Raw genomic sequence first — 22,960 nt, forward strand, 5'->3', positions numbered from 1 at the left:
TTTTAATTCGTCGATCGAACGACGAAAGTGTGTAACAATTACGCGCGGAAAGATAGTCACGGGTAAATCCTTGCACCCTTTGCGTGCAGGTTGCAACTGTTAATCATGCAGTATTCTCCAAACAATCGCGTGTCCCGTGCACTCTATTCTTCCGATCGTTCGAGTGTTATCCCTATCATTTTGACCGGTACGATTGAAGAGTCTTCGAATTTACAGACCGAGCGATTCTAGGTCAAACGTCGATGGAAATACATATTCGAATCGAGCCGAAGCCTGCAGGTGTTTTTGTTTGGGAATAATAACAATGCGTCTGGTACCGTGACAGGGTTGTACGTGTACATTAAATGCGAAAGGAACGTAATAATACAGTATCGAGCGGAGAAAGTAAAAATAAGTATACTTTCGGTACAATGCCGGGGTACGGCTATACACTATTATTGGTTTAACTTTGAAAACAATGTAACGGGAGAGCAACGGAGGAATAAAGAAAAGAGGGAAAGAAAAGTGGAAAATAAGAATAAACGCAAACTCTCTTGGAAACGGCCAATTACAACTTGTGGAGATTTTACGATAATCGAGATTAATATGCACGAGAGAGGTGCATAGGAAAGGAGAATATTGTAATGCACCACAACGCGGAAAGTTTTATCATTGCGTAACCATTTACGTTTCGAGTTCACTAAACGCGGTATCGTTGTTATTTCTACCTGGAACCGTATTCTTTCGGTGCTTCTTTTAATTAATCGCGCGACGCCTTAGCAACGCAAGGTCGAAGGTTGTTGGATTAACCCTAATACGATCCAAGACGATACCGCTCAAGAAATGTAGTAAATTATCCCCGATAGATATTTTCAAGTCGAAGAAAATTCATAGAGAGATAGCAGACAAATGATTCGCTGATACGTACTACGAGAAAAGCCTAGAAAACTTTTAAACCCTGAAGAAAAATGGGAACGAAGGTTAAAGAAAATTTAAAGCGAAGAGTGGGAAGTTTTCTCTTACCGTGGCAAAGAAAGCTGAAGAAACTCTTTCGAAAGAACACGGTGGTCAATGATCATTTTTAACAAACATGGAAAACATAACGAAACAATGTCCAACGAGAAACGTCCGAACCTATTAATTTTTGAACCGTGTGGAGAAATTTTCCAAAACTCGAGGATAAACAGAGAGTGTCCCAATTATCACCGGTCGATTTACTTTCTGAATAGAACTCAAACGGTTTAAGTAATCTCGATACTTTTTTTTTAATTAAAGTTCCCAATTCTTCGCAATACGCCTGAATAATTTTCACGCGTTCTTTCACCGTGTACTTCTCCACGATTAATTTCCCATTTGTCTAGATGACGCGTGTCGAGTTTCGGATGAATCGGTTGGACGTTTTAAAAATAGCGGGAAATTCAAATCGACCGGTGATAATTGGGACACCCTCGTCGAAGAACGATCACGAGTGTACGGGTTATCCTTCCGTTAAGTCGGTTTGAAGAAGACCCCCGAGCTTCATCGAGTTTCGCATTAGGAGGATCGTTGTCGATCTATCTCTGTAACGCAAAGGAAACAGCAAAAGACAATTTCCTCCGACACGAGTCGATCGTTTTAAGCACGGACCAGGAGAGAGATACTATTAACCGGGTCTCGTTTCGACAACCGGCTGCGAAACCTTTTCGAGGTCCGATTGGAACATCGATGATAAGTAAGGTCGGTTTTGTTCGGCGGCGACAGGTTCAACGGGCTTTTAAAGACGTTCTGTCGATCGTCTCGCCAGTTTTGCCCATCTAATCTTTCGTTCCTCCACCTTGCTAGACGATTTTCTTCGGAAATCGCTCCGAGATTCAATAACTGACAAGAGAATCGAATCTGCTCGGGGAATAATAGCAATCGTCGCTGCGCGAGAATTGCCTCGGCGCGAGTCTACCAGCCGTTCAACGTTCAAAAAAGGGAAGGAACCGAAAGTTTCCTTCTAGGGTTGCGCGTGGAACTTCGAGCTCGATTAACCAGGGTAAACATACTTGACCGTCTAATCGTGTCGTTGAGTTTCCGGCCCTTTTACGTTTCACGAGCTCGAGGAACTTTACGAGCCACACGGAGTGAAAATAATACATCGACGCGTTCAACGCCGCGCCATTTTTCCATACTCGAGGACGATCGCGAGAATTTGATCGAAACGTACCGCAGAAGGTAGAAATATTCGTTAATTTGTCGATGCACTTGTTATTTTCTAATATTACCAACGAGATGAATTGTATTCAAGATGCAAATATTCCAGCTTTCGTTCATCGCTGCCTCTCATCGCTTGATTGAAGTTGGTTACTAAATTTTATTCTTGGATTATAATTATACTAAACATTAAGTTATAATTGTACCTCTTTTGTTCCAATTTTTTCTTTTATATTCATTTTATTCGTTTTCATTTTAGGGTCTCTTAGCTGACAATTTGACGTTTCCATTCCTAGCCACGAGGAGGTGGATCCAATTCTTGCATTGTCATTTTTAAATTAATTTCTTTCTTATTTTATTCTTTCTTCTTCTTTTTACTTCTTTCGTCTTCCTTTAGATTCTTCTTCTTCTTTCTCCTTTCATATTTCTCTTCTTCCTTATTCCTCTTTCTTCTTTAATATTTCTCTTCTTCCTTTAGATTCTTCTTCTTCTTTCTTTTTTCATATTTCTCTTCTTCCTTATTCTTCTTTCTTCTTTAATATTTCTCTTCTTCCTTTAAATTCTTCTTCTTCTTTCTCCTTTCATATTTCTCTTCTTCCTTATTCTTCTTTCTTCTTTAATATTTCTCTTCTTCCTTTAGATTCTTCTTCTTCTTTCTCCTTTCATATTTCTCTTCTTCCTTATTCTTCTTTCTTCTTTAATATTTCTCTTCTTCCTTTAGATTCTCCTTCTTCTCTTTTTTTTCATATTTCTCTTCTTCCTTATTCTTCTATTTTCTTTTTTCACTTTCAGACACTTTAGACACGCTTTTGGCCTTTTTGTTAATATCGATCTGTAACTTGTAACCGTTGTAACTATGCAACGTCGGTAACCACAAGGCGATCAACGTGTCAACGATAGACACGCTTCTGGACTTTTTGTTAATATCGATCTGTTACTTTTAACCGTTGTAACATTGCAACGTCAGTGACCACAAGACGATCAACGTGTCAACGATAGACACGGTTCTCTATTTTTTGTCAATATCGATCAGTCGGTTGCGGTTCGTTTAAATACGGTTTCGTCTCGGTGTAACGAAAGGAACGATCGGAAATTCCTGAAACGGCGCCGTGAAAGAGAATCTAGTTGCGCGGCGAGACACGAGCTTGTTAGGGGCACGCCCGAAACAGGGACATCCTTCTACGATCAAGGAAGATGTCACGTTCGAGCGAACACCAAAAGAACGCGCCGGTCAATCTTATCTATTTCGAGGGGCAGCGATTGTCCTTCGAGTTTCAAGGAGGTCTGGATAGTTTCGCTCGGATTATCGAGGGCTGCGCGACCGAAGGTCGAGATCCCAGGACCGAGAAAATTCTCCAAGGAACGATAAAATTACACCACTACCGAGAAGTCGACTCTTTACAATCCTCCTGAAGATTCAACGATTCAAACATCCAACGATCTTAAACCATTAATTCCACAATCTTTTCGTTATCCGTGCTCGATTTCGCATAACCGAGGAACCTAACGTTTCATTGTACCAAGTATCAAGTTATAATTGCACCTCTTTTGTTCGAATTTTCTTTTGTATTTATTTTATTTAGTTTCATTTTAGGCTCTCTTAGCTGTCAATTTGTTTCTTCCATTCCTAGCCACGAGGAGGTGGATCCAATTCTAGCATTGTCATTTTTAAATTAATTTCTTTCTTCGTTTATTCTTTATTCTTATTTCTATTCCACGAATCAGTGATATTTTATCTCAAAGAAACGAAAAAGGATAACTATATAATTATAGAACTATCGGAAGATTCGTTAATTCTTCTATACGATCGAGTTGTGTTTGTACGTATGTTTAAGAACATATTATATCTATCGATCTCTAATGTTTCTATCCGTAGTTTATTCTCACGGGCTAATTTTGCAAAATTTCGATGGGTAAAAAATTTCTGGTAAATACATTTTTACATTTTACTCCAACACCGATAGCCTTTATTCTCGCGTTATTTTTACGAATTCTCGTTAACGTTACACAATGTCGTACATTACGACCGTTCCCATTATCTCGACGGAATCGAACGCGTCAACAAGGGCTAAATAAATCTGTAAAATGATGGGAACGAACGCGGGGCTCAAACAACTTCGCGGGAACATTTCGCTAAAACGTTTAATCCGACAGTGTCGTCAAAAGTTGGATAATTTGTTCCACGAAAGCTCCGGATATCTGTCTGGAAACGCTTTTACCGTGGACAAGCTTTTCCACTATTAAAAATCCTTATAATCATCGGTCCGCTTGTCCGTTTTGGTTATTTTAAGGGAGGACACCGCCCTGAGACGTCAAAAAAATAAGTTCCTGAATTTTTTTTCCAAGCAGTTACTGAACGAAATATGTAGTCTTTTTTAGAGAATATAAATATAATTTTTAGCTCGATTTTACAATTTTTCGAGAGTAAAAATCGTACAAAACGACGAAGTTATTCGCTAATCTCGGAACCCCTTCTGGTGAAACATTGTTCGTTGAATGCCATAGTTGGCAAGAACTGGGAGATTTGATAAAGTTTGATGAAAAAAATATCGTCGACTCGTAAACTAGAAACTATTATCCAAAATATAGCGTATGGTTTTTCGAAAATGTTAATAATTGTAGAAATGGTCGAAGTTTGAAGAAAAACGATCATATTTGTCCAAACGAACGACTTTGAACTTTTATAAAAAATTAAATACTTAACACATTTAAAAAATCGTACATTGTATTGTAAAATACTCTATGCAGAATATCTCTAAAATTTAAAGTAAATTAAACGTGTAGTTCCGGAGATTTCGTATCGAATTGAAAAATATCGAATTTCGAGAAAAACGTAACCCAAGTATACATATCGCTGCAACTTCTCAAAATGTTTGAATATCGTAAACATTCGACACGCTTTAAACTCTTTTCTTAAAGTAAGAAAAAAAGAATTTAATTTCTCCCAGTAGTGTGCCCCTTTGTTCTCACCAAGAAGAAGAGAAAACCGTAAACGTTACGTAACGTCGTGGGAACATTTCGGGAAGAACGAGAGTAGGAGCGCGCAGAGATCGTTGAAAGATTTTGGCATATCCCGTAGACATCGAGTTCGAAGTGAAAAAACCATCCGTATCCATGCGTTAATATCCTGTTATGTTTGCCGTGAGCAATTTCGTGCCACGGGTTTTTTCCCCTGTCTTTGTCCCGTGTCGATAGTTAACCCGGCGCGAGTAGTGCGAGAGCGCAGGAGGCTACTCCGCGACGATGTCCACTCGGCCCGTTATTGGATCCTTATTTCACCGCAGACTTTACCCTCTCGAGGACGAAATATGCTCGTATCAGCACGCACGAGGTCTCTTATTGACCGCGTCGTCCTCTTTCTTCTCGTTCTTCTTGCCCGCGAAAGGTACTCGCCAAGAACGTGGAGATCGTAATACGTTTAGGTGGCGGGAGCGAGCCTTTCCCCGTGAGACAAAATGAGAAAAACCCCTATACGCCTTATTCAAGGCTTCCGCTATACCGAGTAAGCACTTTTCCCGCTAGACGCGATGACAAAATGAAAAGCGTTTTTCTTTCGATACCCCCAACCCCCTCCCCTGGCCACGATCCTTCCGTCTACCCCCGACCCCTATAATATCAAACTCCAAAGCGCCAATAAAACGGTATCGGCGTCCCTTCGGCAATAATAACGACGCTGTACCGAGGTAAAGAGTCCGCGATAAAAAAAATCGCGATAGGTTATTGGAGAGGGCAAACGTTCTGTGGATTTTCGACACGTACCGGGACGGTTCTGTTTTAATATACATGGTATTTATCGACACGTTCGGAACCATCCGGGAATGCTCGAATTCGAATAATCGAGATGAAATTTTCACCTTCGAGACGATCTTGGAAACGAGATTGTTTTTGGTTTCGAGGATTGTCTTTTATATACTGTATATTGGGTCGTTCGGAAAGTCGTTTCGTTCTCCAGAATGGAGAATATGTAATTTAATGAAACGTTTATACAATGTAAAAAAATCGTGTTTCGTTTTCACCAAAAAAAAAAAAAAAACGAAATCACTTTCCGAACAACCCAATACTTTCATATACCAGACACTTCAAATTTGAACAATTGTAAATATACGAGTCGATGGATCTACGCGAAACTTTGCGCATGTTCGTGAAACGGTGGTGCAATCTTTGTAAAAATAAAACGACGAAGCCAATAGCGCCATTTCTTATCGAACGACGAAACTTATCGAGCAATCTATCAGAAAGACACCGTGGTTGGATATTTCATTTGTTTTACAATTTTATCTTACGGTAACGGAACACAAATAAAATAAAATACAACGGGAGATAAAGTGATGTATAAATATTGACTGCGTCACGGCGAAAGGACCATCCCGCTTCAAAATCTAACCCTGATATCGGTTTGCTGTTTATTCGAGAGATTTGGAACCGCGTACGAGATCTTGGTAATCTGCAAACAGTTCGTTTCGACTTATTTGTATACTTGTTCCACGAATTCGAGAGTCAACAACGAGACCAGGCTCGCGTACGAGCCGGGAATGATCGGTTCGAACGTTTCTTTCGAAGATAAGCAAATAGCCGAATGTTTAAATCTTCTAAGACGTGAACGAGATCGTATCGAACGTATTTCGACGCCAACTTGTTGATTTCGAGTCGTGAATCTTTCTATGCTTACTATCCACTTATTGAAATTTCCGTAAATAAATATATCTTCGAAAGTGTTAAATCGGTCTACCTAATCCACCGAGAACAGCACATTACGCTACGTAAATATTCTCAAACAGATTCATCGTCTGTACAATTGTAAACAGAGTTTACTGTCCTCTGTAAACAGTCCTCTGTGCAGTTCTTTTGTAACCGTAGAACCAGTCACGTTTCGTCTGTATCTGAATATACTTATAATTATCAAAGAAGCAATAATCCCAATTACTGATCCTTTTCCAGTGTAACACGAATTCTATCTGGAAGTATTATCGTCGATGAAAGACGAGCAAAGGTCACGATGATCGTTACAATTCCGTAGATAAAAATCGGTAGACGAGAATACCGACACGTCGATACAAGATATCAGATTCCGTGCACCCCGTGCAACTCGAGTTTGACATTGAACTTCAAACCACGTATATCATACGTGACACACTGCATAATTACGGTTCGACGCTTTATGAATTATTGCGTTGCATCCTCGGTGAGTAAAGTCTGCGCTAAAGATTCTCGTAGCCTGTTTTACATCGCCAATATGGTAGAAGAAAATTTGACAAATCTTTTCGAATGTAGGCAATCGCGTTAAATCGTTCGGTTTGCACAATTATTCGACATTTGGCACTTGGCTCGATGATAATTCTTCGAGCTAATTTACATTGCCCGTTTTACATTACTTGTTTTACAAAAAATATGTCTTCGTATTATTTTGTGTACTATTTCATTTATATCGTCACTTTTGTTCTGTAGTAAACTGGTATAGATAACAAAACGAGTACGTAAAAAAAGTTTCTTCTTCGAATCAATTTGTTCAATAGTTACAAGCATCGTGCTGAGCAAACAATTTCGCCAATACTATTTTTGTCCAGCACTGTATAAAAGTGATGGTCGCTAGAAAATTTGGAATACGATTAAAGGGTTAGATAGAGAATTATTGAGAAATTTCTAGGTGTTCGTGCTCACGCCTCGTGATTTATATTCATTCACGAAACGGATGTAAGGCAACCGGTGATAAATTATTGCTCGCGGCTGGAGGACCACTTTTCAATATTCGTGGCGTTGTTCGATATTCGGTCGACTCGTTACATTTTAAATTCAAGGGTGGGGCGTTAGATAGGATGGACGTGTTCGATGATTCCTTTCGGAGCTATCGGGACCCATCGAAACGAACCGAGGAGCAACTTTGATGGGAAGAGGGATACGATGACTCTTCGGCTAGGAATTTCGAAGGGTGTCTAATTGCTTCAAAACTTGTCACGCAGCGTCGATCTCGATGCTCAGCTGGAGCCTGTGTATGATTAATGGAAGCGGACGAAAAAATGAAGAACACGCACCTCTAATGCGTTTTGCCGATGATCCACTGTTTGTCACGTAACGACGTCTACCGAAAGGGCAAAATTCAATATGCCCGGAACACGAACCTGTCGTTAGGTTCTGCTCGTTGACGAAGCTTTTCTTTCGTCGTTGATATTAGTTTCGAGTAGCAACGTACCTTTGGAAACCTGAAATTCGACTACCAAACGAAGAGTTAAATATGGACCACGATGTAAGAAAGGGGGCGGAACAATTTAAGAGTATTAATTATCCAAAATTCATTTTTGATCCTGCGTTCAGTGAACATTTCTATCCAGTTTTGAGAGTACCGTCTATGAGTTCTTGGACTGTTTCGTTATTGCATAAAAATATTATGGAAAGTATTGATATTGCATAAAAAAGGAGATGGAAGAATTTAAGAGTATTAATTATCCAAAATTCATTTTTGATCCTGCGTTCAGTGAACATTTCTATCCAGTTTTGAGAGAACTGTCTATGATTTCTTGGACTATTTCGTTATTGCATAAAAATATTATGTAAAGTATTAATATTGTATAAAAAAGGAGATGGAAGCATTTAAGAGTATTAATTATTCAAAATTAATTTTTGGTCCTGCGTTCAGTGAACATTTCCATCCAGTTTTGCGAGTACCGTCTATGATTTCTTGGACTATTTCGTTATTGCATAAAAATATTATGTAAAGTATTGATATTGTACAAAAAAGGGGATGGAAGAATTTAAGAGTATACAACTTGATATTAGTACTGTGCAAAAGAAATATGCAAAACGTAAAATGTGCAAGAGAATTACACGGATTTGGTTGGGAAATTTTATCTCATCCACATAATCCTCTGAACTTTTATCAACGTTATTTAACTGGCAAGAAATTTGACAATGTGAAATTGTCATGTCGTCGCCTAAAAAGTGGAAAATGGTTGTGCAAAGAGAGGACGATTGCATTTTCTTTTCGTAAGCTGCACAGGTATGATTAAAATATTACTTTGTATATTGATATATTAAAATTGCATTTATATTACGCGAGATTGAAATTAATCTTTGATTATTGATCGTAAATTCTTCGACTATTTCGTTATTACGCGTATTACAATTACATATAAATTAATTCGTACACAACTCACGTACGACTGGAAAGTTGGTTAAGATTTTCAACGAAATATCAAATTGTCGTGAAAAATTCGGCAACGGAGCTCCATTTTGTCCTCTTGCGCGAATTGTCAGTCACGCGTTAATACCCATTGTCGTCTACCCGGTTGCTAAACATTTAGGAATGGACGTTTCGTTGAACACGCGTGGAATACGCGCACTAAGAATTTAAATGTGCCCGTTCGGGAGATAAAGCGTATTACCCAGCGGTTGGAAAAATTGAATTTTTTCGTCTGAGATACCGTTTCCGGCGGCCACCCACGCTGCAATAAAAATAACGGAATTAACGGAGAAAAAGAAATCCAATTAGCGGGCTTTGGTGAAATGGTTACGACTACTTACGAGGTATAATCACGATCGTCGTTTCGAAAAAACTGAGCCACTTGTGAACGATTACGTGTACATTTAACGCGAGCCTTTGAGCCTGGAATTTTCCTTTTTAATACACGGAACGAGTTTGCGAAAAATCTTTGTACAACGTTACACGATATGTAAGTGTAACGACAATGATACAAGTCTTAAATTTTCCCTTAGAAACGTGTTAGGAAAATTTTTCCATTTATCGTCACAGTTTCAAATTGCATTCGGAATTAGCATCAGAAGCAATATCGTATTTAAAATACATGTATTTTTTTTTGTTTTTACTACAAACTGTCTTTTGTATTTAATTTAAAAATACGTTACTTTCTTCAAAGACCACCTTTGTTCGATACAATACAATTTTATACGATTCTCTTCATACCTCGCGCGATAACCTTCGCTTGTCTACTCGCATGGGAAGTTTACGATGGGGTCGAGTGCTTTTCTAATCGGACCGGATGCAAAATATAGGGGACGATGAGTACAAACAAGTCCCAAAGTAGCAGCTGTCAACGACCAGCCATGTTTATGGAAAATTGTTTCAAACGCTCAACATTTGTCCACGTGTCTCACACGCGAGATATAGTAACTCAGCGTTAATTTCCCTCGAATTCAAAGAAGCAAACTCGTAAAAAAGATCGAGTCAATCACACGTATAGAAGAACGTGAAAATATCGTAGGAATTTCCAAATTTTCCGGAATCGTTACACGAAAGAATTGTTTCAAACGCTCAACATTTGTCCACGTGTCTCACACGCGAGATATAGTAACTCAGCGTTAATTTCCCTCGAATTCAAAGAAGCAAACTCGTAAAAAAGATCGAGTCAATCACACGTATAGAAGAACGTGAAAATATCGTAGGAATTTCCAAATTTTCCGGAATCGTTACACGAAAGAATTGTTTCAAACGCTCAACATTTGTCCACGTGTCTCACACGCGAGATAGGGTAACTCAGCGTTAATTTCCCTCGAATTCAAAGAAGCAAACTCGTAAAAAAGAACGATTCACGAGTGTAGAACATGAAAATACCGTAGGAATGTCTAAATGTTCAGGAATCGTTACACGGAAGAATATTCTCGCGTAAAGTCGATGACCCGAAAGGAACTCTGGCGTTTTTTCCGATCACTTGAGGGACTTAGGGCGAGAAGGGCCTGTAAATTTGGCACGCATCGTCGCGTATCAATGGACACCTCCTTTACGTATCGGTGAGACGAGTAGGTACTCGTAGGGACAGCGTAACTCGTCTCGATACGGACAAAGCCGATGAATGCGCGCCGGTAACACCGAAGGGGACCATTTTTAACCGGCGCGTGTTTGAATAAGTGGTTCCCTCTAATTCCTCGGAGCACCGCGACCACGCTGAAAGTCAGTAGTACCTTGGAACACGTTTGCGTCGTGGTTGCGTGGAAGAAGCATCCGGTCCGACCGTAACAGATGTCCCCAAGAACCGAAAGTCCGATTAGTCGCGCTTAACACGCCTAATCGGCGTGTTCGAAGTGGCGTCTTCCCTTCCTGTCGTACGGGGCTGACCCGAAACCGTATGTGTCTAGCACTCACAGGTAGTAAATCCGGATCATAGTGTGGACAAAACGTCTTACACGAAAACGGACCGTACGAATCGTTGTTTCGATGTTACCACGGATTACGTCCCCCCTTTTTCTCTATTAACCCCCTTCGGATACGACGTACAATTTCATTTCTCTATCCCAGCCATCGTATACAGCATACATCTGTATGTATTTCTTGGGGTAGGATTTTCTAGGAATTGAAATTTCATGCCGGTTGAGTAATTTTGATAGAAATTTTTGAGGATAAGGTGGACGAGAACAGTGGGCTGGAAATTGTTCACTTCGTCGAAAAGTGCATGTGCAATAGCATCTGCAGTTGCTCGATCGTTCGCTACGTCGCTGATTTTGACTTCCGCGGTCAAAAATAATTATCAGCTTGCATTTTCAAATTGTTTCGCGGTCTCTGCTTGTTGAACTATATTTTGATAGTGTCTCGACCTGTTTCGCGTTGAGGAGTTTCAAAAATTGAATCGTTTGGATGTACAAAAGGTTTTATAAACAAAGTGCAAGAGGGTGGTTTGGACGTAAAGACTCTGGTAGAGACACGTATTATATTTGAAGTGTTAAAGAAAAGTGCTTCGAACCAACGGATTAAAGTAAAAGGTATTATTCTTCTTGTACGATTTTGGAAATTATTGAACAATTTGAAATTTGCGCTTTTCGGGATACACGGTCTAATTTAACCCGCAGAGACTATTTGTTTCCCGAACGTCGAGGCTCGGAGGGCAGCATTTATTTCTGTCCCACGGGGAACGGAAAAATCGTAAAAGTCGGGTATAAACTTTCGAGTGTTTATTAAGAATACAAATATAAAACCGAATTTATCTCACCGGATAATCATTTTTCTATTAATAGCCCAGCAACACCCGTGTCTTCCGATACGTACATTCCGTGGCAGAGATTTCGTAAGGCTACGAAACATCCCGCTCGTTTAACGAATAAACTTTTCACGATTTTCATCCACTTATTTTCTTCCGTTTGGTGAAAATTCGGAAAAATTCTCCCTAATACATCCTCACTCGTACATTACGTTTCCTCGCGAAACGTTCGATCCCAACTCGAAACCTACTTCGTCCCCCATTTTGTTTTCGTATTCGCGACAGCAGCGCTCTCCGTGTTGAAAAGATCCCCATTCGGGAATCGCCTAACCTCTAAACCTAATCTTACACGCGAAATACGGTAACTCAGCGTTAATTTCTCTCGAATTCAAAGAACTTGAAAATACCGTAGGAATTTCCAAATTTTCAGGAATCGCTACACGGAACGAATATTCTCGCGTAAACTCGATCACCCGAAAGGGTGAATCTCTCGCGTAGACCTCGGTCGTTGTTTCGTTTTCCCGCCATTTTTCGAAACCGTTCACTCCACGTGCTTGTCATTTCCACGCAAACGTGGAGCCATAGACGCTCGAATTCCGAACAAACCTAAACGTATCCGAATAACGTACGAGTACGTAACAGTCGCTGGTTAAAATGGCGTTCTTGCGAAACCTAACCTCGACGATCGGGCCCCTCGCGCAACTGTCTGTAACGACCAATCGTAATTCGTGTTTTTTTCACTGGCGAAAGGGACTCACCCTTGGAAATTGGCGCTGAATGCGGCGTGGTTTCGCGTGTTCGTTGCCGATGGACGTTAACGAGAAGGGTTAGAGAAGAAGGTGGGCGGGGTGGGGGTGGAGGATAGATAACACGGAAGGAAAGACACGGGCGCGCGGAATACGAAATTCACGGTGCACCACCCTACCCCAGGTGGAAACTCGCTCGGATTACCACCCCTCGGGCTCGGTTGCATCGGCCTAACCGATCCCAGGCATTTGTTCGGTATTCGCGGCGGGTGTTCGCGTGATTCCACGGACCGAAACAGACGCGGGCCGTGCGTCTGCTATGCCGCACGCGTGACGAAGATTTCGCCGAATCTACGCATACTCAGACAATTATACGCGCGGGAATATACGAGGGTCCTTAAATCCACCCCGGTGCTATCAAGCCCCGTGGAACAGCCCGGCATTAACGCACACCTATACCATCGCTCAATGATATCCAAATATGCTAAGGGAATAGGGTGAATTCCGATAAAGTTTCACGTTGCAAGCCGGGATTCGCGCGTTTCGTCGCGATATCGTCGGAGCTTCGTGTCGACGACGCGGTATTTTTATTTATTTATTTAACCGGTCTGTTCCACCGTTACGTAGACACCAACGCAAACAATTTTCAAATTGGACAAACAAACCGACGTTACTGCTTCTTCCCCCTCCCTCTACCCCTTCCGCGAAGTATCCTTCGGTCGTTTCGTTCAATTTGTAAGTTAGGTTTACATAATCTGGATTTTGTTTCTCCCCTTGAAAAAGGAAGACGTTTTTCTTTTTTTTTTTTTTGTATTTCTGTGTTCTATCGCGTTTGTTTTACCTAGAAAAATATATAGGATTTTAAAACGATACCGTATTTGCGTCCCGTAAAGAATATAGGAATTATGGACAATAGCGTGTTTGCGTTTCGTAAAAAAAATATGGAAATTGTCGATAATAAAATATAGGGAGAGGAAGTACGAAATGTACGCTGTTGGGTGGACCGGGAGGAAGAACCAGGTTACGCGATTGGTGATTTTCTAACGCGATCTTGGATTCGGAAACTCGATTTCAAGTATAAAATAAAGAAGCGTTCACGTGTCAAATTGTGTTCAATTGTGAGAACAACGAACCTCGATATTCAAAAATTGAGTATTGGGAATATTCCAAGTACGACTGATACTTTTTCGCAATAACGTCGAAATGTTGTAAACGCGAGAAAATTCTATTGTTAGCGATAGAGAAAACGACACGAAAGAATACGTATACATTTGGAAGAATCCACGAGAAATTATAACGAAATTATAAGCGAATCTTACGAGAAAGAAGCCATCAATGGAACGTCCACGCGTGGATGTGATTCCGATCAATGATCCAAGATCGATCTCCGTCTTTCCTCGAGATCCCAGGTCCTCGCGAGTGGCAATCCTTAATTAGTCATACACGTTTCCTCGTAAGTGGTCATTTGTAAGTTGTCGGTTCATGCTGAATCATAATCTCGAATCATAATTCTGAACATAGAGTCCTAGACTACATAATCCTAGACTCGATATGCAAAACTCCGGGCAGCACGCTCCTCGAACGTCGAATAAACTCGAATCTCGGAATGGAGATCTTTGGTAAATATTTCGAACCTGATAGCTGTACGGTCGAAGATTTAGACAGGTGTTTAGACAAATGTTTAGAAAGAGTATCTTTAGGAAAGTCGTTTTCTTTTCCAAAATGAAGAATATGTAATTTAATAAAACGTTTGTATACTCTAAAAAGAATCGTGTTTCATTTTCACAAAAAAAAAGAAAAAAAAAACGAAATGACTTTCCGAACGACCCGATAGAACCGGGGTGACTAGGTTCGTTTTTGAGTTTGTACTCAATCCTCTTTGAAATTTTTCTCCTCTATCGTACAACTTACCGTAGAAGCTACGAAAATGCGTACCGAGAGGATACGAGCGCGTTTCGGGAACAACGAAAAGAAAAAAAAAAGGAAAATCGTGGAAGAAATCGTCGAGATTTCTCGAGTCGTGTCGAGTCTCCATTTCGTATAGAGAAACGGGGCGAGAAACTTGTATCGATTTTCTCCTAAATGTAGAGGACGATGCAACGCCGAAAATAATCTGTGAATTTCTCTCTTTTTTTTTTTTTTTTTTTTTTAAGCACCGGGGGAATATTGAAAGCCAAAGTGGAAAGTTGAGCTCCTCTTTCTCGTTCGTCGACGGATCTCCACGGTGACTTTCATACGCTCGAGTGAGAAATCCAAAGAAAGATTTCTGCTTTGAGTACAGGGTGTGAGTGATTGATGGCAGCATCGATTGGTATCTGGGGGTAATACGATGCCCCAGGGACGTAACACAGCCGCACTTCGAGAAATTGCTAATCCCCTGCATCCCGCACCCCTTGCTACTCCGTCACGGTGTTGCTTTTACGTCGCTCGGTATATTCAGCTACGCGCCAGGAATTTCTTTCGCCCTAAACGACCGTTTTCAGATAATAACCAACGATACTTTACCCGCGATACTTTCCACTTCTTTGCGTATCCAGGGACAAATATATACGCGACCGTGTTCTTTATCATTTCTGTCCTATCGGCAACTTGCTTTTTCCACGTAGAACTTCAAGTAGATTAATTCTCGCGAATGTTGGTCCGCGCGGGGAACCTCTCGATAACGTCCTCGATCCTTGGATGTGGTTTCTCTTTAACGCGATACAGAATAGAAACCGTTACTTCGATATTAACGAAAATGATACGATAATGGTAAAAGAAATATTTACAGGTCGAGAATATTACAGAAATGATTATCGATGTGTATCGATGGCCATTACATGGCATAAATAAGGATGAATTATTTCTGTGAAATAATTATTTCTGTGAATTCTTATTCTATAGAAGATTATTCTATTAATCTGTGTGAAATAATATTCGTAAGAAATTGATTCTAGACCGTCAGTTACTCTTTGTGTAACAATTATTCTTTGAGAATATATTGGTTTCTTCGGAATGACGTTTCATTTTCCAAAATAGAGAAGTATAATTTAGTAAAATGTTTATACACTTGGAAAAAATCGTGTTTTATTTTCACAAAAAAAAAAAACAATGACTCCCCGAACAACCCAATGTTTTCGATATCTTCGATTCCTTATCGAATGTTCAAGCAATGGTTGTAGGAAGATTGGAAAAATATTTACAGAGTTGAAATTATACTTTTCGTCGTCGAGTATCGTAAGAAAATGTGAACGTTGCAATAACGCGATTGTCCAGTCGCGCGAGGATCGTGTACATCTGCTTTCGAAGCCAACCTCAATTAACGCGACGAGACGAAATACAATCTTTGCCTTCGTGTTTCGTGGCAACGGAATGTTTTCCTAACGAAGACCGATGTCAAAACCGGGAGTTCTTCTTCGCACTTTCTACGGTCACAGCTGGAATTGTTTGTGTTAAGAAGTGTCATGCTACCGTGGTCCATCTGGATGTCGGGTCAGGGATCGTGCTTCGGGTCCACAGGATGTACAACTCGTACGTGACTCGTGTACGAACCGAAACACGCGGTATTGTTTCTTTTGGATCGTCTTTGTCCGTGCTTCCTAATGTACCGCCACTGTACCTCGAAATGTGTATAAATAACATTTGACTGGAATAATCGGTGAAACTTTCATACCGCATAATTGTTCCGGCTCGATACCGAGCGATAATACCAGTTTTAAATCTCTTAATACCGGTACACCGATATATCGGCTTTTGGGAATTTGCCAAAAATACCTTGAGCCGATACGCGATTGGCTTATCGGAAGATCATGAATAATTATCTAGAATTTAATATTTTTGAACCTAGATTCATCGAAACAAATTCTCCATCGTTTATATCCGTGCCGTGCAGTTTCAAAGAATAACCGCAAAAATTGTAAAAACGAATTTTCGTTCATTTGAAATATTCCGAAAGTTGTGAAAGATTTTTCATTTCTCTGCTGAAGTATCGAGTGTTCTCTACGAATAGTATTAATTTATTGAATACAAAATTACGATTCTTTAGAAATGGATGATTATTGTCTGTAATTTACAAAAAAAAATACTGTATCAAAGAAGAAAGATGACATATTCGTGAAAAAATTATCTTTTCAAAATTACAACGCGTAACAATAACGTTACAAGCCTCTACGAACGTTCTTCTCAAAATTCATAGTAACCCACTGTGAAACTATCGTCAAAATTCTAAGAACTTTCCACGATGGAAGAATTAAATAAATCACCATCGAAAGTAACGTTTCTTCTATCAGCGAGGGTGGACGACAATGAACCGCGTTGATAAATAAGAAAAAAAAATATAATTCGCGAAGAGAAATATTAAGTTGTACCGTACGATTCTTACTCTCGCGAGATTGTAAAATCGAGCTCAAAGTTCTATTTACATTCTCCGAAATGGACTACACTTTTCATTCGGTAAGTAGTTGTAAAAAAAATTGGCAAATTTTCCCGATTTCTTCGCGTTCGAAGACCGAACGAACGCTAAGGTTATTTTCCAACAACCGAGAGACAGGGTGGTCTGGTCACGGAGCGATAAACTAACTCCTCTCGCTTCCGAGTAGCCCCTCGAGGTATCCAAAATGACGAGCGTCGGGCACTCGTAGCCTATCGGTCGCTAACGACTCAATCTCCCATCCAGCGATCCTCGCTGCCCGCCACGGTTGTTTGTTTTTCCAATTTTCCACGGACCGTGTAAACGAACGTCGCCGTTAACGCCCGGTCGACGTCACGACTCCGCGAGAGTCCTAAAATGGGTGCCTAATTGTGTCTGCGGAGAAATTAGGATCGCCGCAGTCCAAACATCCCGTTCGGGAAGAGTTCCCTTATTCTTTCTCGACCGTGAACGCCCGGGAAGACATTCCCACCGAGGGGTAAAAAAAATATTCACCCAGCGGGAGACACGGGCCGTCTGGTGTCCAGGAGGCTCGAGCCGAGCCTAACCGTGTCCATTGTCCCGGGACCGGGCACCCCGTCAGCTCTGTTTAGACTTTAAATGCAAATTCCTCGCGAGGACAATACCTGGCCGAGATTGGCGCGAACTGTTCGTTTTTGGCGCGCAACGTGCGCAACAGACGTCCTGGCCCCCGTATCGCGAGTCTCTTCTTCATTTTTTTTTTTTTTTTCCTTGTTTCTTCGTTCGCCAACGGAGATCACGAGGTCTTGGTTTCTCGTTCGCCGGTCGAAATCGTTGGTACGTTGTACCGGGATGCGTACCACGTGCCGCTCGTCGACGCTTAGAAAAAGACCGATCCACCCGGGAGCAACCGGTACGTGACGTAGAACAATCGGCGACAGATCTTGGAACAGATGGATCGACGATAGCGGATCCAGATGAAATCTGGTAACACTCGGCACGTTCCGCTCGAATAAAAGAGAACCGTGACACACCGCGACACGAGCTTTACGACGCTCCGAAGATTCTCTCGTGTTGCTCGATAACGAATCGTGCCACTTTCCGACACCGACTTCGCCGACCATTCTCCACGTGCATTCTTCGCCGAATGTTTCACCAAAAGGGGTTCTGGGAACGGCCGGGAGGATTTAATAATTCAGGCCAGAAGAACGATTCGAGGTTTGGTTTAGATACGCGAGACACGGGGATTAAATCTTGTTAACTCGTCGAGTAACCGGGATTCTACGGGATGGCCCAATAATCACCGGTCGATTTACTTTTCGAATAAAACTCGAACGGTTTCGGGAATCTTGTTCGTCTTTTTTTTATTCGAAAGTGGAAACTTGGAGATTAACGATAGAATGAGATATCTTCCAAATGACCGGCACGATTTTTTCTTACGGAACAACGAAACAATCTTTTCCCGATTTTTTCATCCGAGGTCGATACATTGTTTGTAGGACGTCATAATTGACAGGATCCGGGAGATTTGAAATGAAAAAATGTTGCCGATTAGTAAATTAGAGACTATTGTCTAAAATGTAGCGTAGAATTTTTCGAAAATGTTAATAATTGTAGAAATGGTCGATGTTTGAAGAAAAACAATGTTTTTATATCCAGAAAAACGACTTTGAACGTTTATAAAAAATTGAATAACTAAAATTTGAAAAAAATTCGTACGGTGCATCGTAGAATACTCTATGCAGAATATTTCTCTAAAATTGAAAGTAAACCGGATGTGTAGTTCCGGAGATTTCGTGTCAGATTGAAAATATACGTAAAGCAAGTTTATTTATCGTTGTAACTTCGTTAAATGTTTGAATTTCGAAATATCGTTTCGACGTGACGTGCCACACACTTGAAAGTTTAAGAAAATAAGAGAAAAAAATTCGGTGAGCTTCCAGAGAAAACGGATGCGATTATCGTCTCCGTCGTTCGCGGAGAGCGAAATTGGCGGGAAAATTATTTGAATTTTTGTAACGTTGCGTGCGCAGTGTGCACGGCGGTTAGATAGGTATTCGGTAAATTATTATCGGTGTGTTAAATATTTGGACAAACCTCGCGCGACCTAGAAACACGAACGTCGATGCGGTAGATTACGAAGGAGAACGTATTGGTTTGTTTCGTTTGTTTACTTTCTACGATATTCAATAAACGGTCCAGTCTAAGAGTCTCGCGATAGTATTTTGTATACTCGTTGCGCCAAACGTTGGTATTTTTAGTTCGATTGCCATTTTAATAATAGTTTAATACATCTCGATAATCTAGCAGATTTCAATACGAATGAAATTTCAGAATAAACATTCGAACATTTGTTTAAATACTCGAACGTAGATATATATATATATATAAATTAAGTATCGAGAAGAAAATATCTTAAATTCGTTTAATACCGCTATTCACGAGGGACGTTTCGTACTATTTAGCAGCATTTAATATTTATTTATACCATTTACAGACACTGTACGAGTAATTATTAAACGTACCGTTCGTGTTGTTCGAAACTCTTCGAAGAGGAAGAATAATAATTCGGGGGCAAACTCGCGTCGTACGAATAATAATTAATATATATAGTGTCGGCAACGTTTCAACGATACGATATTTCCAGACGTATCGAAATTTAATTTTGCAAAATATTTGTGTCTCGAGAGCCGTTTCGGTCGCGATTAATTTTCGAGTGGAACGATAATACGTAAGAACCGTCTGAAAATTTCCTGTCCGCGCCAGGAGTCTCTTCGGATTGGAAACTTTCTGCCCGAAGTGGCCGAGCTACGGAAAGACAAGACAATTATAACCAAGGCGAAAGTAAACATCGTCGAGTCCGAGGAACCGGAAACATTTTTCTCCGTGAGCCACGAAGCGTTACAGGATCGTTAAATGGACAAGACATCCGTACGGACACCATCTCGCTCGGTTAGCGGAAAATTGCTTCGATAAACACCGAGTAAGACAAGACTTTAGAGTCGCAGCCCAGGTGATCTCTGTTGCGATAGACTCGGGACGGCTGCACAAACAGCTTCGTTCATGGTTTAACCTGGCTCTGCACGCTCGAATTGTCGTTCGTTCGAGAGCAGGTAAAATTCTAGGCCAGATTTAAGGAGATTCCCGTTTAACCGACAATAGTTTCGCAGAAGTGCTCGCCGCGATTGTTGCTTCTTCCTCGATGTCTTCGAGAGTGCTCCCTATACGCTTCTCTGACCATTCGGTACAATAATATTGCCAATACGGTTCAGCTTCACGAACAACGCGGATGAACGAAACTTCTTACAATTAGAGCTCGATCTTTTCCCAGCCGCGCGATATTTTCTCGATACAATCTCTCCTTTCACGAACGTAAAGGGAAATTTCTTCGTTGGGAAAAAAACTCGGATCAATATATATATATATATATTTTTATGTAATCTTCGAAGCAAATTACGGAACATTTATTCGAAATTGTTCATTTGCACTCGTTCATCGATTCGATATTTTTGTAGACACTTGAGTTATTTTATATGGAAATTATCGTATTTGTAACTTCTTAGTTTCTCTCTGAAATTACTTTCATTTTGAAATATCATTCTTTTTTACCTTGTCAAAAACTACTTAGAGCGAATAAAAGAATTTTGATTAGGTTTTATTTAATAAAATGTAAAATATTGGCTAATATTTAGTAATATATTTGAAATTCATTTTTAATTACGACGAAGAACTTTGACGATGCGAACCGTCAAAAATAACGCAATTTCTGTAAAATTGGATGCAGCAATCGTTCCGAACGAGCTTTAGTTTCACGATAAATTTCAATTTTACGATACGATCGCATCAATTATTTTACGTATATCAACGTTTTAGTAATGTAATATTTTATGTACTTTTCCTTGTTTCTTGCATAATAATTTTAATCACTTCGAACTGATACGTATTTCAGCGTATTAAACCGATTTCCTGATACGAATCGCATAAAATTTTGTTAACCGAAGCGTTGTCGACTCGTCGATTTGTTCGTAAATTCTCGTCCGGCTTGAGCAGCGACAATATTTTCGCGAAATTCTTGTTTCAAACGTTACTGTATCGTCGTAACGCTATTCCCGTTGAAAATTAATAAAACAATTCTATTTTCATCGTTACAAAAGAGTGTAATCACTTGTTTCGATTAAAATCTTGGAATCGATCTTACAACAAAATATCTCGTCTTTTCCGTTCTGATCTCAGTTTTAATTACTAAATAAAATTAATTACATTCTCTCCCGATAAAAGTTACAACACTCCTGCTACGAATAAAGTTTCTTCCAAGAAACGACTTTCGCTGGAAAATCAAAGAAAACTGCCCACATTGATTAAAAAACAATTTTCAGACCACTCGAAGATGGCCTTGTATTTGTATTATACAATTATAAACTTTCTTTCGATTTTTTCTTATCCCTTTATTGTTCCCGCAGTGGTTTATACATTTAATATGTGTATTATACAATTATAAACTTTCTTTCGATTTTTTCTTATCCCTTTATTCTTCCCGCAGTGGTTTATACATTTAGTATATGTATTATACAATTATAAACTTTCTTTCGATTTTTTCTTATCCCTTTATTGTTCCCGCAGTGATTTATACATTTAGTATATGTATTATACAATTATAAACTTTCTTTCGATTTTTTCTTATCCCTTTATTGTTCCCGCAGTGGTTTATACATTTAGTATATATATTATACAATTATAAACTTTCTTTCGATTTTTTCTTATTCCTTTATTGTTCCTCTTAAGCATCTTGTTGCTTCTTTCTTTTTATACATTTATTAGTTCATATACCTATTTCTATTTCTGAATATCCTACAAATTTTTACAAGTTTTCAATTCTCGAGACATAAATAGCTCGAATGGCTATTTATTTGTATCCCACGTTGGTAGAATAAACTCGCATTAAGTAGAAGACCGTTTTTCAAACTACTCAAAAAGAAATCAATTCAAGGATGCAGGAAGGGCTCCGTAAAATTTCGTCATTAGATTCGAACAGGGTTCGGCCACATGTTGTGGGAAACGGAGCTCGTTTACGCGAAGCTTGGAAAATCACCGCTCGATGTTTAGGGAACTCGTAAACAAACGAAGCAACCCGGTGATTGTGCGAGGTTGTCTAGGAATTGAGTGCAGATGTCGAAAAGCAGGTTGTGGTTGAGGACCGTGATCCTTCGAAGCTGTATCATCGTCCAAGTCATCTACTCATCTTGGTTCCCGTCGCCTTCCGTATGTCGCAGCGGAGTCGAAATTAACCTTTTACGCTCGAAGCATGTTTCCTACTTTCTCATCAAATTGTTCCGAGCAACATTATCGTAATTCGTACGTAACTCGATACTGATTTAAAATTACGTAGCTTCTTAACGAAAGCCGATTGTTACAGTATTACTTTTGAAAATTATGCACAACCGTGTTACGCATCTTCGGTTGCGTGAGAAAATCAACTGTCGACTGTGAGAGGAAATTTTAAATAGTTTTTTAATCGGTTGGTCGTTATATACAGCTGAACGTAGGTTCGAATTAGATCACTTAGATACCGATACTCGTATCTGTAGTTTGTAGAATATTTTTTACTTTGGAATTTTTCATTTTGCGAGTCGATAGCTTCCCTTAAAGGGTCAACCTAAAGGAGCTTTGATTATTCGTACAATTGTAAACTTTCTTTCGATTTTCCTTATCCCTTTATTGTTCCTTTTAAGCATCTTGTTGCTTGTTCTTTTTTATGCATTTATTGGTTCATA

At 39.9% G+C, this 22,960-nt stretch overlaps 1 protein-coding gene across 1 annotated transcript in view; it reads right to left on the reverse strand.

Moving 5' to 3' along the window:
* Ten-m (teneurin transmembrane protein Ten-m) overlaps positions 1-22,960 on the reverse strand; it is a 398,512-nt gene that overhangs the window by 93,283 nt on the left and 282,269 nt on the right. The window lies entirely within an intron of this gene.

The sequence above is a fragment of the Ptiloglossa arizonensis genome, chromosome 14, assembly GCF_051014685.1.
Source record: "Ptiloglossa arizonensis isolate GNS036 chromosome 14, iyPtiAriz1_principal, whole genome shotgun sequence".
NCBI classification, from domain to species: Eukaryota; Metazoa; Arthropoda; class Insecta; order Hymenoptera; family Colletidae; genus Ptiloglossa; species Ptiloglossa arizonensis.